Consider the following 12251-nt stretch of genomic DNA (forward strand, 5'->3'; position numbering starts at 1 on the left):
TTATTTATTTTATGTATATGAGTACACTATTGTTCTCTTCAGACACACCAGACGAGGGCATCAGATCTCATTACAGATGGTTGTGAGCCACCATGTCATTGCTGGGAATTGAACTCAGGACCTCTGCTCTGGAAAAGCAGTCAGTGCTCTTAACCACTGAGCTATCTCTCCAGCCCTTTTTATTATTTTCTGAGACAAGAGTCTCTCCCTGGTTCTGAAACTCACCCACTGGGCTAGACATGGAGCCCTGAGATTCGCCTGACTCTGCCTCACTCTCAGGACCGGGCGTCTTCTCTTTTCTCCACAGTTCTAACATCTGTCTACCATACAGTCTCTTGGGTTATGTTGTTTGTATATCTGACCCCTCCTCTCAGCTGTCAGTCCTCAGGCAGGATTTTTGTCATCTCTCTCTTTTTTTTTTTTTTTTTTGAGTTGAAATCTGGCCTTGTAGCCCAAACTAGTCTTGAACCCACGATCCTCCTGTGTCAGCCTCCAGAGTGCAGGATTACAGGTACAATGCCATACTTGGCTCATACTATTTTTTTTTTTTGCCATGAGGTGTGTTTTATTTTCATCAATCATACAAATAATTTTCTATAATATCCCAGGGCAAACTGGTGAAATTTGGCAGTCCGATTAGTGGGGGGGGGGTCCCCTTCAGAGACCCACGGGCCGGTGGCATCAGCGTGGAGTGCCCGGGTTCACAGTGTAGCTTGTGACTCGCGTCCATCTTGCAGGTGGCTCTTCCTCCACATCACGAGGGGGTCTTGGAGATGACGGGGTGGGGTGGAATGGAAAAATCTTCCTAGGCTTTTAGGAGATTTCACTCCTCTTTTCCTGTTCAGTGGTCTCTTTGGTCGGCAGGGTGTTCTTCTCCTGCGTCTCGGTTTTCTTCAGCTTGGCCTTATCGAAGCTGGCGATTTCCCCCATGTCCGGCTTGTCTGCCATTTTCTTACAACTCGTGGATTCTCGTTCCGAGCTCGCGCTCCAGGTGCTCCCACTCGCGTTGCTGCAGCAAGAGACCTCATACTATTTTTTTTTAATTTATTTATTTTATGTGTATGAGTGCTCTGTCTGCGTGTACACCTGCATGCCAGCAGAGAGGGCATAGAATCCCAGTGTAGACAGTTATGAGTCCCCCATGTGGTTGCTGGAATTTGAACTCAGGAGCTCATACCTTTTTTTTTTTTTTTTTAATGATATGTGTATGGGTGTTTGCCTGCATACATGTATATGCACCACTGTGTGTCTGATGGCCACAGAGGCCACCTGGAACTGGAGTTACAGAAGGCCAGGAGCCACCACCCACGTAGGTGCTGGGAGTGTAAGCCAGAAGAGCAACCGAGCCATCTTGCCAGCTCCTATCTTTTTTATTCTTAGTAAAATTTTATTTTAATTTAATTTTTTTTGTTTACTTGTGTCTCTGTGTGAATATGTGCATGTTTCTTCAGGTGCCCAAGGGGACCAGAAGAGAGTGTTGGGTGGATGTGGGGATTTGAACTCATGTCCTCTGCAAGAGCAACCAGAACTGTAGTTTGCTTGTTTTGTTTTTGGAAACAGGGTTCCATGTAACACTAGCTGTCGTAGAACTTACTCTGCAGACCATACTGGCCTCAAATTCAAAGATCCACCCGCCTTTGCCTCCTGAGTGCTAGGATTAAAGTCAATGCCCCAGCAGCCTAGAAGCAGCCAGCCCTAAGCTATACAATCTCCTTTTCATAATATAATTATTCTTATTACAACTGTAATAGTTCCTGATAGCTACTGTGCACCCCACTTTTTCCTGAAGTGTTGGAGATGGAACCTAGAATCCACGGTTCTTTACTGACTAGACCGACAGCCATTTCTATTTCGTTTTGTAGCCTTTCATAAGCGATTCAACCCCGGAACATACTCATCCTCCCAATAGCTCCAGGAGGCAGGCAGTATGATTTCCACCTGACAGATGGGGGAACAGAGGCAAGCAAGAGTATAATGACTCGCTTGGTGGCACAAAGCTCTTTGGGATCCTGACAGAGTGACTCTGTTGCACTGGCATTGGCATCAAAGCGACCGCAAAGAGCAGCAGCTGCCTTTGGGGTGTGGCGAGCATGCTGGGGCCTCCATGCCCCAACAGCGCAGGTCCAACACCACACGCACAAGCCTGGGCAGGGCAGGGGTCGGAGAGGATCCCGGGCGGAGGGGCCATAACAGGATGCCACCGACTGGAGACAATGGCAGAGGAAGAGGCCGGGCAGCTCCGCGCAGATGAGCGAGCCCTGGGCTCCAGCAGGGCGGCCGCGCAATTGTGAGCCGGGACAGCTGTCACCGAGCCAGGAAGCCTCATGGGAGAGGGAAGAGGGCGGGAAGCATGCTCTTCCTCCTACAGTCCCCAGCACCCGGGTTCCCCCAAGTCTGGCGCCTCACAGCTGCAGACTCCTCCTCGCCGCAGCGGTCTCCTCACCCTGTGTAATGAATCCCAGTCTGCCTGCGTGTCGGCAGTCAACGCAGCGGCTGTATTTATAGTCATTGACGGGGCTGCGACAGCACCTAAATATAGAAGCTAGGCTCTTTGGAGACCTGGGCCTGAAGTAGAGTGAAGGGAAGCGCACCTGCCACCTGAGTTGTCCCTAAGGTCACCCGGCCTGACAGTTCCCCGGGGCTGGAGCCATGGGAATTCTCACCCCTGGGGAAGTGGGAGAGGTTGTCGAAGGATGTGCAGAAGCATAGTAGAAAGTTGGGGTGGTGAGGGAGGCCTGCTTCCCTGTCAGAACTTGTAAAGCTGAGGTAGGAGGATCCTGAGTTCAAGGACAGCCAGGCTATGCAAGAAGAGTCTATGGTGGTGGGGGAGGGGGAGAGAAGGTAGGAAAGAAGGGGAGGGCAGAGGAGAGGCAGGAAAGGGGCAGGAAAGGGGCAGGAAAGGGGCAGTCAGCAGTCAGTCACTTCCACATATATGGAAAGGCACTTGGGGTGATGGTCCCTGGGAGAGACAAACTAGTTTTGGGGGAGCACACCCCTTTAGGGTTCTGGGTCTCATACCCACCTCCTCCCTGCCAACGTGGGAAAGGTGACATGACTTGAATGTTCTCAGCTTCTAAGAAATGAAGGCTTCAGGAAGCTGCAGGGGCATCCCCGAACCCCAAGCAAGCCTAGCACCTAGCAACACACTTCCCCTTTCCCATGGGCCTCTTAGTTCACTAGTGGCAACAGCTGGGGGCTGGGGCAGGAGTGGGGGTGGGTTATAAATAGACCAAATATAAGCAGCTGCTGCCACACAGTTCCACAGGAAGCCCTGCAGAGAAGGCTCCTCGCAGCCAGCTGCGCCCCATCCAGAAGTCATTGATCACCAAGATTTGGGGCAGGGTGGGAGAATTCAAGACTGAGGTTCTTAACGGGAAAATCATGGACTTTCTCCTCCTCCTCTTCCTTCTGTTCTGGGCCAACAAGGAACCCGGAGTCTCACTTAGACTAAGTGGTGAAGTGTAGGTAGCACCCAGAGCCACAGGCTTGGTCCTGTGAGTGACTGTTGATCATAACCAAGCACAGCTGTGGTTGCAACTTTAACCCTTCCTCGGAGGTAGTGTGTAAAGTACTTTGGAATGTTATATGGTTGTGAAAAAGGGGAGACGGCAAGATGGCTCCATGTTGTATTCCTTTTATTTACTTTAAAAGCTGAGGGGCTAATTCCAGAGGCTGTGGATTGTATCCACAGCAACACAGACACATAACAAAAGCCAGGAAGAGTGAAGTGCACCTAAAATCCCCTCTCTGGGGAATCTCAAGGCAGGATGAAGAACTTGAGGTCAGCCTGGGCTACTCGGTGAGAGCTTGCCTCAAAATTACAGAAACAAAAGATATAAATATATGAAAGGGAGAAGCAGAAGAAGCAAAGTTTGGGGTGGAGACACGGCTCTGTCAGTAAAGTGCTTGTCACACAATCCTGAGGACCCAAGTTCAATCCCCCAGAACCCGTGTAGAAATTTAGGCATGGTGACATATGCCTGTCATCCCAGCACTGAGGAGGTAGGGGGCTCGCTGACTGGCTGGCCTAGCCTGATAGGCAAGCTCCAGGTTCTCAGAGAGTGATTGTCTCAAAGACTCAGGTTACAGAGTTTGGGGGTTGATCCTTAGCTCCAACAAAATAATGGCGAGGAGAAAGACTGCCTAAGACGCAGCCCTCGGGCCTTTCATGCCTGCGTAAGTTCATGCACACCGAGAACATGGAGAAGACATAGAACTCTGGCACACACACATTTGTGCAAGTGAATATATATATATACACACTTCTTTTTCTTGAGATAGTTCTTATTATGTAGCCCTGGCTGTCCTGGATCTCTCTATTGTAGACCAGGCTAGCCTTCGAACTCACAGAGCTCTACTTTCCTCTGCCTCCCAAGTGCTGGGACTAAAATTTGTGCCTGGCACAATTTTTTTTTGACTTAATATTTGACTTTACTTACATTAAAATTTTGTTTGGCATTAGGTGTGGTGACACACTCCTTTCCTCCCAGTGCTGTGAGGCAGGGGCAGGCTAACTCTGAGGCCAAGGCTAACCTTACTTTCAAGACCAAGTGAGTCTTGAGGAAACAATTATTTTCCGTGGGTGTGTGGTGTGTGTGGGAAGGGTGCACATGTCTTGGCACATGTGTGGAAGTTAAAGGACAACTTACCAGTGTGGGATTTGTTTTCTCCTTTCAGTACATGGGTTCCAATCTAAGCCTTTAGCTTTGGTCACTGGGCTTGGCAGCCAGCGCCTTTACCCATGGTCCATCTTGCCTCAATTCTTCCTTCCTTTTCTTTTTAAGAAGCTGGAGAGCTGGGGAGGGGGGGGATGGGTACACCCCTTTGATCACAACACTGGAGAAGCTCTGTTGGAGACAAGAGAACCACTGTGAGTTAAAAGCTAGCCTGAGCTACAAACTGAGATCAAGGCCCCCTGGGTTACACAGTGAAATCCTGTTTTGAAATAAAACAAAAGAAAGAGGAGGGGCTAGCAAGGGAGGGGCTGGGCCAGCTGGCTGCCAGACCACTGCCAGGGATGGGAGTGGGGCTGGGCACAGGCAACTTGAAGCTCTGCAGCCCTGCTGGATACCAGGGACACTTGGTGTGTTTTTGTGACTTGAAGACTCCTGCCTCCTCGTTCTACAGGAGCTTTCTGGGAACTCATGGCAAAGTCAGGGTGAAGATCAGGCCTCTTTGGGGGTGTCCTGGTCCTTGCACCTGCCTGCAAGATGCTAGGGAAGAAGGGGTTTACAGTGAGCTCCAGGGTCAGTTTCTCGAAGGGCTTCAGCTTCCTCCCTCTGAGACACCTCTGTGTGGGGTTTCTTGGCACCAGGAATGGGGAAGGTTACAACCATCCCAGAAAGAGGCAGGGCCAAGTACCCATCCAGTTGGGGTGTGGGTATGCAGCCTTGGGGACCACCATGTGTCAAATCCTAAAAAGGAAGATGTCAGCTAGCAAACACACCAGCAGACCCAGCAGCCAAAGGCTGAGGCAGGAGGATCATAACTTTGAGGTCTCCATAACTGATAGTCAGACCCTGCCATTATAAACCCTCTCACACACAAACTGGCTTTCAGCTACCCAGAGAGACTGCCATTTCATTCAGTGGTACACAACTCGGGGTGGGAGTGTGGGGGGTGGTAGGGGCGTGGCTCAGCATAGAGTATCTGCCTAGAATACTCCAGTCTGGGGATGGAGATGAAAGCGTAATTTTAAAATAATTGGGCTGGTGAGATGACTCAGTGAGTTGCCTCCGAGTCTGAGGACCCCAGATCCCCAGAAGCCACGTGGTGGAAGGAGAGACCCAACTTCCAGAAGCTATCTTTGGACTTCCTTAGCTATGAATATTAAGGCCTATGGATTTACAAACATGCAATAAACAAATGCAATTTTTTTTCAAATAAAATAATTGACAGCAGGGACCCCATATCTGTTTATTCACAGGTGCACAGTTCACAGTAGCCAACGGCCGGGACAACCCAAGTGTCAGTCAGCAGATTCCAATAGATAAACACAATGGGCCGTTCTGTAGCTGAATATTATTCAGTCATTAGAAGGAATAAAGAACGAGACTCCTGCAGCACACCGATAATCCCAGCACTCAGGATGTGGGGTGAAGGGGTCAGTGGGGACCATCTCCTGTCCCCGACTGGGCTCTTGTCCTACCTTCCTCCCGGAATGGAGTGGGCAGACTGGAAGAGTGCAAACCAGGGGCACTTTATTGTCAGTCCCAGATTAGCAATTTGAAAATGGGATTAAACCCACTTAGAACCAACTGCCATGCTGGTTTTAAACAAAGAAGGTTTGAAGTCCTGGTGGCAGTGAGTACTCCTGAGAGCCCTCTAAGGCTCCCTGGGGAACAGGTCTCTAGGTTGTGTGTCTCCACATCTAGAGGGTGGTAAGTTCTGAAGAGTTCCCTCCCTTAGCTGAAACATGGTGTCTCTGAGGCTGAGGAATGAATGAGTCCTGTTGAGTCCCGAAGTGGAGCCTGAATGAACTCCCAGGAGAAAAGTCTAAGGTGCAATTCCACCTCCAGCCTGTGCCTTCTCAGCAAGTTTAAGGCAGTCTTCCCTTCCTCCTCTGTTGAGTTCTACAGCATCCTGTGAGCTGGAGCCTAGGGTTATAGATTGCCGGCTGGATGAATGTGGGCAGACAAATAAGGAGGAAAAAGTAAGAAAGAGTGCTCAGGCTTGGTGGCGGGGGCAAGAACCCTAAGCCCACCAAAAGTTCCCGGTCTGGCATGGAGAGACAGCTCAGTTAAAAATGCTTGCTGCTGGGATGTCAAGTCAATCTGGCTACGACTTCTGTCACCCCATTGATCACCAGGGTTGATTTGGCTGACCTGGCTGGCTAGGGCGGTGTCCCCTTCCTCCCTCACCTCCCCATGTGCATCCAGCCCGAAGCTGGATGCTCAGTTGATGCAGATGACTTTCCCAGAGTAGAGAAGGCCTGGTCTTCGGTCAAGAGTATAGAGTAGCTGTGCTCCCCTGCTAGATCCTCCAGACAAGCTCTCAGGAAAGCTTGCTGCAGTGCAGAGGACTCGGGTTTAGTTAGCAGCACCATCAGGTTCATAAGCACCTGTAACTTTTGCTCCAGGAGATAGGATGCCCACTTCTGGCCTCCATGGGCACCTGTCCTCACGTGTACACACCTACACACAGATGCACACATACACAGATAATTTAAAAACATAAATAAAATCTATTTTTAAAAGTATACAGCCTGCCGGGCGGTGGTGGAGCACGCCTTTAGTCCCAGCACTTGAGAGGCAGAGGCAGGCGGGTTTCTGAGTTCGAGGCCAGCCTGGTCTACAGAGTGAGTTCCAGGACAGCCAGAGCTACACAGAGAAACCCTGTCTCGAAAAAAACAAAGAACAATAAAACAAAACAAGGGCCGGGCGGTGGTGGCGCACGCCTTTAATCCCAGCACTCGGGAGGCAGAGGCAGGCGGATTTCTGAGTTCGAGGCCAGCCTGGTCTACAGAGTGAGTTCCAGGACAGCCCGGGCTACACAGAGAAACCCTGTCTCGAAAAACCAAAAAAAAAAAAAAAAAAAAAAAAAAAAAAAAAAAAAAAAAAAAAAAACAAAACAAAACAAAACAAAAACAAAACAAAAAGTATCCAGCCAAGTCTATAGGAGTCTGCCTCTGCAGATACTTGTTAAACAATATTAGTTCCTGAAGCCATGACAGTGCTCCTGGGAGGACCATTGCTCCCTCCCCCCACCCAACCCCATGATTTTGCTTTGTCTCTCCAGATGATTTTTGTTTGTTGATTTACTTTTGGTTTTTCAAGATAGTTTCTCTGTGTAGTCCTGGCTGTCCTGGAACTCATTCTGTAGACCACTCTGGCCTCACACTCGAGATGGGCCTGCCTCTGCCTCTCAGGTGCCGGGACTAAAGGTGTGTACCTCCACACCAGGCACTCAGTTGAGCTTTTGTTTCTTTTGCATCCAGGGCTGCTGTACTGATAGCTGTCAGCTGTGTACTGTCCACTCTGAACACTGGAGCCCGCAGGTTGTTGGGAGGCTTTCAGAAAGCTCTATGTCAGGCCCACTTACAGAGGCAGGAGAATCGAGAGTTAAAGTTATCCGCTGGGCGGTGGTGGCGCACGCCTTTAATCCCAGCACTTGGGAGGCAGAGGCAGGTGGATTTCTGAGTTCGAGGCTAGCCTGGTTTACAGAGTGAGTTCCAGGACATCCAGGGCCACACAGAGAAACCCTGTCTTGAAAAACCAAACCAAAAAAAGAGAAAAAAGAAAAAAAAAAGGTCATCCACAGCGACACAGTCCTGAGATAAGGTACCCATTCTCTCCCTCTTGAGTCAGTGAGCCAGTGACCACTGCATACATCGCTGACACTCTAGGAAACATGTACATGTGAACCTACCCTATCAAACCCCTGGCCTGTAGGGCAGACACTGCAGACTGGCAGAAAGCAAGGCGATGCGTGCAGATACTAAAATAAGGTGAATGTTTGGAACTGAGAAACAGGGAAAGCGAAGGAGGGGACCAGGGAGTGCAAGTACAATAAAGCTGAAGGAAAGGATAATACCTGAATAAAGTGTCAGTGGGGGCTGGAGAGATGGCTCAGTGGTTAAGAGCACAGGCTGCTCTTCCTAGAGGTCCTGAGTTCAATTCCCAGCACCCACATGGTGGCTCATGTTCCAGGGATGTAACACACTCTTCTGGTCTCCATGTAGTGCACAGATACATGCAAGCAAAATATTCATACTCATGAAAACAATAAATAAAATATTTTTAAAAGAAAAGAAAAAAGCCAGAAAAGAACAGAGCCAGAGAATAGCTTAGGAAGAATGTCCAAGCTTGGGGAAAGGCCATGCGGGCTCTGGGCTGCGGCGTCCCTGGAGCAGGAGGTTCCGAGATTAGAACCAGGGAACATGAGGGAGGGCGAAGGTGCATGAGAGATCTGTACCCCGTGCTGGGGAGTCACCCAGTAAAGAGCCCTTGCTTATCAAGCACCAGTGGGGAACAGGGATCCTCAGTGTCCCAACAAGACTCTCAGCGATGAGGGAGGCTGCTGATGGCCTTGGCTGCTGTCGTGTTCCAGGCATGGGATGTGCATAGATGCAGGAAAGACACAGGTCCCCGGGCTGTCTGTACCTGCCCTCCTAGCCCCTCCACGTTGAGCAGCGTCTGCCTTCAAAAGGCCAAGCAGGAAGGGCTGTGTTTAGCTTTTCAGGCGGGGAGATTGAGACTGGAGTAGAAATTGCTCAGGGTCATGGATGGGACAGTGCAGGGTCAATGACAGTTTCTTTTACCCTGAGGTAGGGGTGGGACTTCTGGGCAAATTCAAGAATCCAGATGCCCTGAGCCAGAAAGATGGCTCAACAGATAAAGGTTGACTACCTGCGTTCAATCCCCAGGCCATATAGTGGAGGGAGAGAACCAGCTCCCCAAAGCTGTCACCTGTCCATATGCTGTGGCCCTTGTACACACACACACACACACACACACACACACACACAAATGTAATAGACTGGACATAGTGTTGCACAACTTTAATTCCAGCAGACACAGGAAGGTCTCTTTGAATTCCAAGTCAGTCTGAGAGATGCACAGTGAGACCACATCTCAGAAATTAAAAGAAAAAATTGAAAAAAAAAAATCCAGATTCTCCCCTCCTTGGTCATGTGATACCTTTGAGCTCAGAACCCTCTGTGATTCCTTTCTGAGAGCAGAATCCCAAACCCTCCGTGTGGCCTCAGTCTCTCGGCTGTACCTCCCTCTCCTGGCCCCTATACACTCCCTACGTCACCAGGCTAAGAGCCCTTTCTCGTTTATTAGTCTCATAATAAAAGGTTTGGAAATAGACGCGGGAGGAAGCCTGGGACAATTTAATCAGTTTACGAGGAAAACGACATAGCAGGAGAGTTGTACACCTTGGCAGCTGCCTGGAGGAGGCGAGGTTGTGCTTTCTGAGTGAGAGGCCAAGCAGCCTGGTGGCATATGGTGGACTGTCTTCAAGGAAGCCTGGAGTGTCAGGACAAGTGTGTCTGGATTTTGAGAAAAGAGAGAGAAAAGAAAAGGTTATGTTTAGCCGGGTGGTGGTGGTGCACGCCTTTAATCCCAGCACTTGGGAGGCAGAGGCAGGTAGATTTCTGAGTTCGAGGCCAGCCTGGTCTACAGAGTGAGTTCCAGGACAGCCAGGGCTATACAGAGAAACCCTGTCTCAAAAAAAAAAAAAAAAAAAAGTTTGTTTTTTTTTTGTATGTGAGAAAAGTGGGCACATCTAGCAGAAGTACATGGGAGTTACACTGTACACTGTAAGGGACAGCTGAGAGCAGGGGCTTCTGGGAAGGAAAATAACATTATCTCATTGAGGGGAGAATCATTTCTCCAATCTCTTTAGCTTGGCTTACAGTGAATCCCCCTTCCTGAGGTGACTGACAGACCCAACTGAATTAACTCTTTTTAAAGATTTTACTATTTCATGTTTGCGCCCGTGCATGTATGTGCAGTTGCCCTTAGAGGCCATATGTGGGTGCCAGACTTGGAAGATGCAAGTACTTTCCCCACCTTTGCATTAAATCTTTTATTATTATTATTATTATTATTTTTTTTTTTTTTTTTGTATTTTTTGGTTTTTCGAGACAGGGTTTCTCTGTGTAGCCCTGGCTGTCCTGGAACTCACTCTGTAGACCAGGCTGGCCTTGAACTCAGAAATCCACCTGCCTCTGCCTCCCAAGTGCTGGGATTAAAGGCGTGCGCCACCACTGCCCGGCTTTATTATTTATTTTTAAAGTATTGTATGTGTGGGGGTGTTTTGCCTGTGTATGACTGTGTACCATGTGCATGCAGTACCCACAGAGGCCAGAAGAGGGCATCATCCCCTGGAACTAGAGTTACACAAGGTTGTAAACTGCCATGTGGGTGCCAGGAATTGAACCCGTGTCCCTTTGGATTAACTATTAAGGAACACTAGAAATAAAGAGCAATCTTGGTGCTCACAAAGGAGAATGCCCACAAAGCCAACATAGCTTGACAAGGCGATCCTTTTTGTGGAAGAAAGTGTTCAACAGAATCCAGGCCAGGCTGGCAAGAACACTTAGTCGAGACTTCCGTCTTTTACTCCTGATGTGGGTGGTGACTGCGACTCATCCTATTGGTTGGAGCAGAAATTTACGACCTCGGTGTATTTTAATCCATGAAAAGGAGAAGCAGAAGACTCAGGAAAGAATCTGAGTCCTGGGGGTAACTACCTTTGATAGAAAACACAGCCACACAGAATTTTTCACAGGGAGGAGATAACAGTATACATTAAGTCTCTCAGGCTGTCCAACTATCTGGAAATGAGATCAACCTGGAGAGATCAACCATCTCTGGTGGTTAGATAAAAGCCAGCCTTCCTCTGAAACCTGTGAAACCTAGTCTCATCTATCAAAAGGAAGTCACTTGCCTTACCTGTAGCAGAAGGGACACAAGGCTACCTGTGGCACCTATCAGCATATCAAAGCACGCACTGACCCCAAGGCTTCTTCTGTATCATCAAATCCTGCCCTTCTCACCTCCTCCCCTATCTAAAGCCCATCCAGCTCGGGGGAGTCCCTCCTGCCAGCTACCCGTCCTTCTTATGACTCACCAAGCTCACACCTCTCTCTCTTGCTATGTCTTACACTCTCACTGTGTTAGTCAGGGCTCTCTAGAGGACCAGAACTTATAGAATAAATTTCTCTATATGTCTATAAATATGTAGATATAGAGATAGATAGACAGACAGATGGATATTGGGAAAGGGGTTGAGAAAGGGTTTCTCTGGGTAGCCCTGGCTGTCTTGGAACTCGCTCTGTAGATTAGGCTAGCCTCAGACCCACAGAGATCCACCTGCCTCTGTCCTTGGAGTGCTGGGGCTAAAGATGTGAGCCTCTTCCTTGGCTTATTCTCATTTTTAATGATATGTATGCTTGTGTGCATGGGTATATATATGCACACGGTGCAGGTTCTCTTAGAGCTAGGGTACTGTGGTCAGGGTCCGCCCAGTGGGTACTGTGGTCAGGGTCCGCCCAGTGGGTACTGTGGTCAGGGTCCACCCGGTGGGTACTGGGCATTGAACTTAGGTCTTCTGTAAGAGCACTTTAACTACTGAGCCATTTTCCCAGCCTGCTTGTGTTTGAGACAGTCATACTGTATAATCTTGGCTAGCCTGGAACTCCTTATGTAGACTAGGCTGGCCTCAAATTTAGAAATCCGCCAGCTTCTGCCTCTAGTGTGTGTGTGTGTGTGTGTGTGTGTGTGTGTGTGTGTGTGTGTGTG

At 49.1% G+C, this 12251-nt stretch overlaps 1 pseudogene; it reads right to left on the reverse strand.

The window, feature by feature from the left end:
• Positions 1 to 798: 798 nt before the first annotated feature.
• LOC114637981 lies at positions 799 to 1036 on the reverse strand (annotated as a pseudogene).
• Positions 1037 to 12251: the final 11215 nt, after the last annotated feature.

Source organism: Grammomys surdaster, unplaced genomic scaffold, assembly GCF_004785775.1.
Source record: "Grammomys surdaster isolate TR1022 unplaced genomic scaffold, NIH_TR_1.0 125463, whole genome shotgun sequence".
NCBI lineage: Eukaryota > Metazoa > Chordata > Mammalia > Rodentia > Muridae > Grammomys > Grammomys surdaster.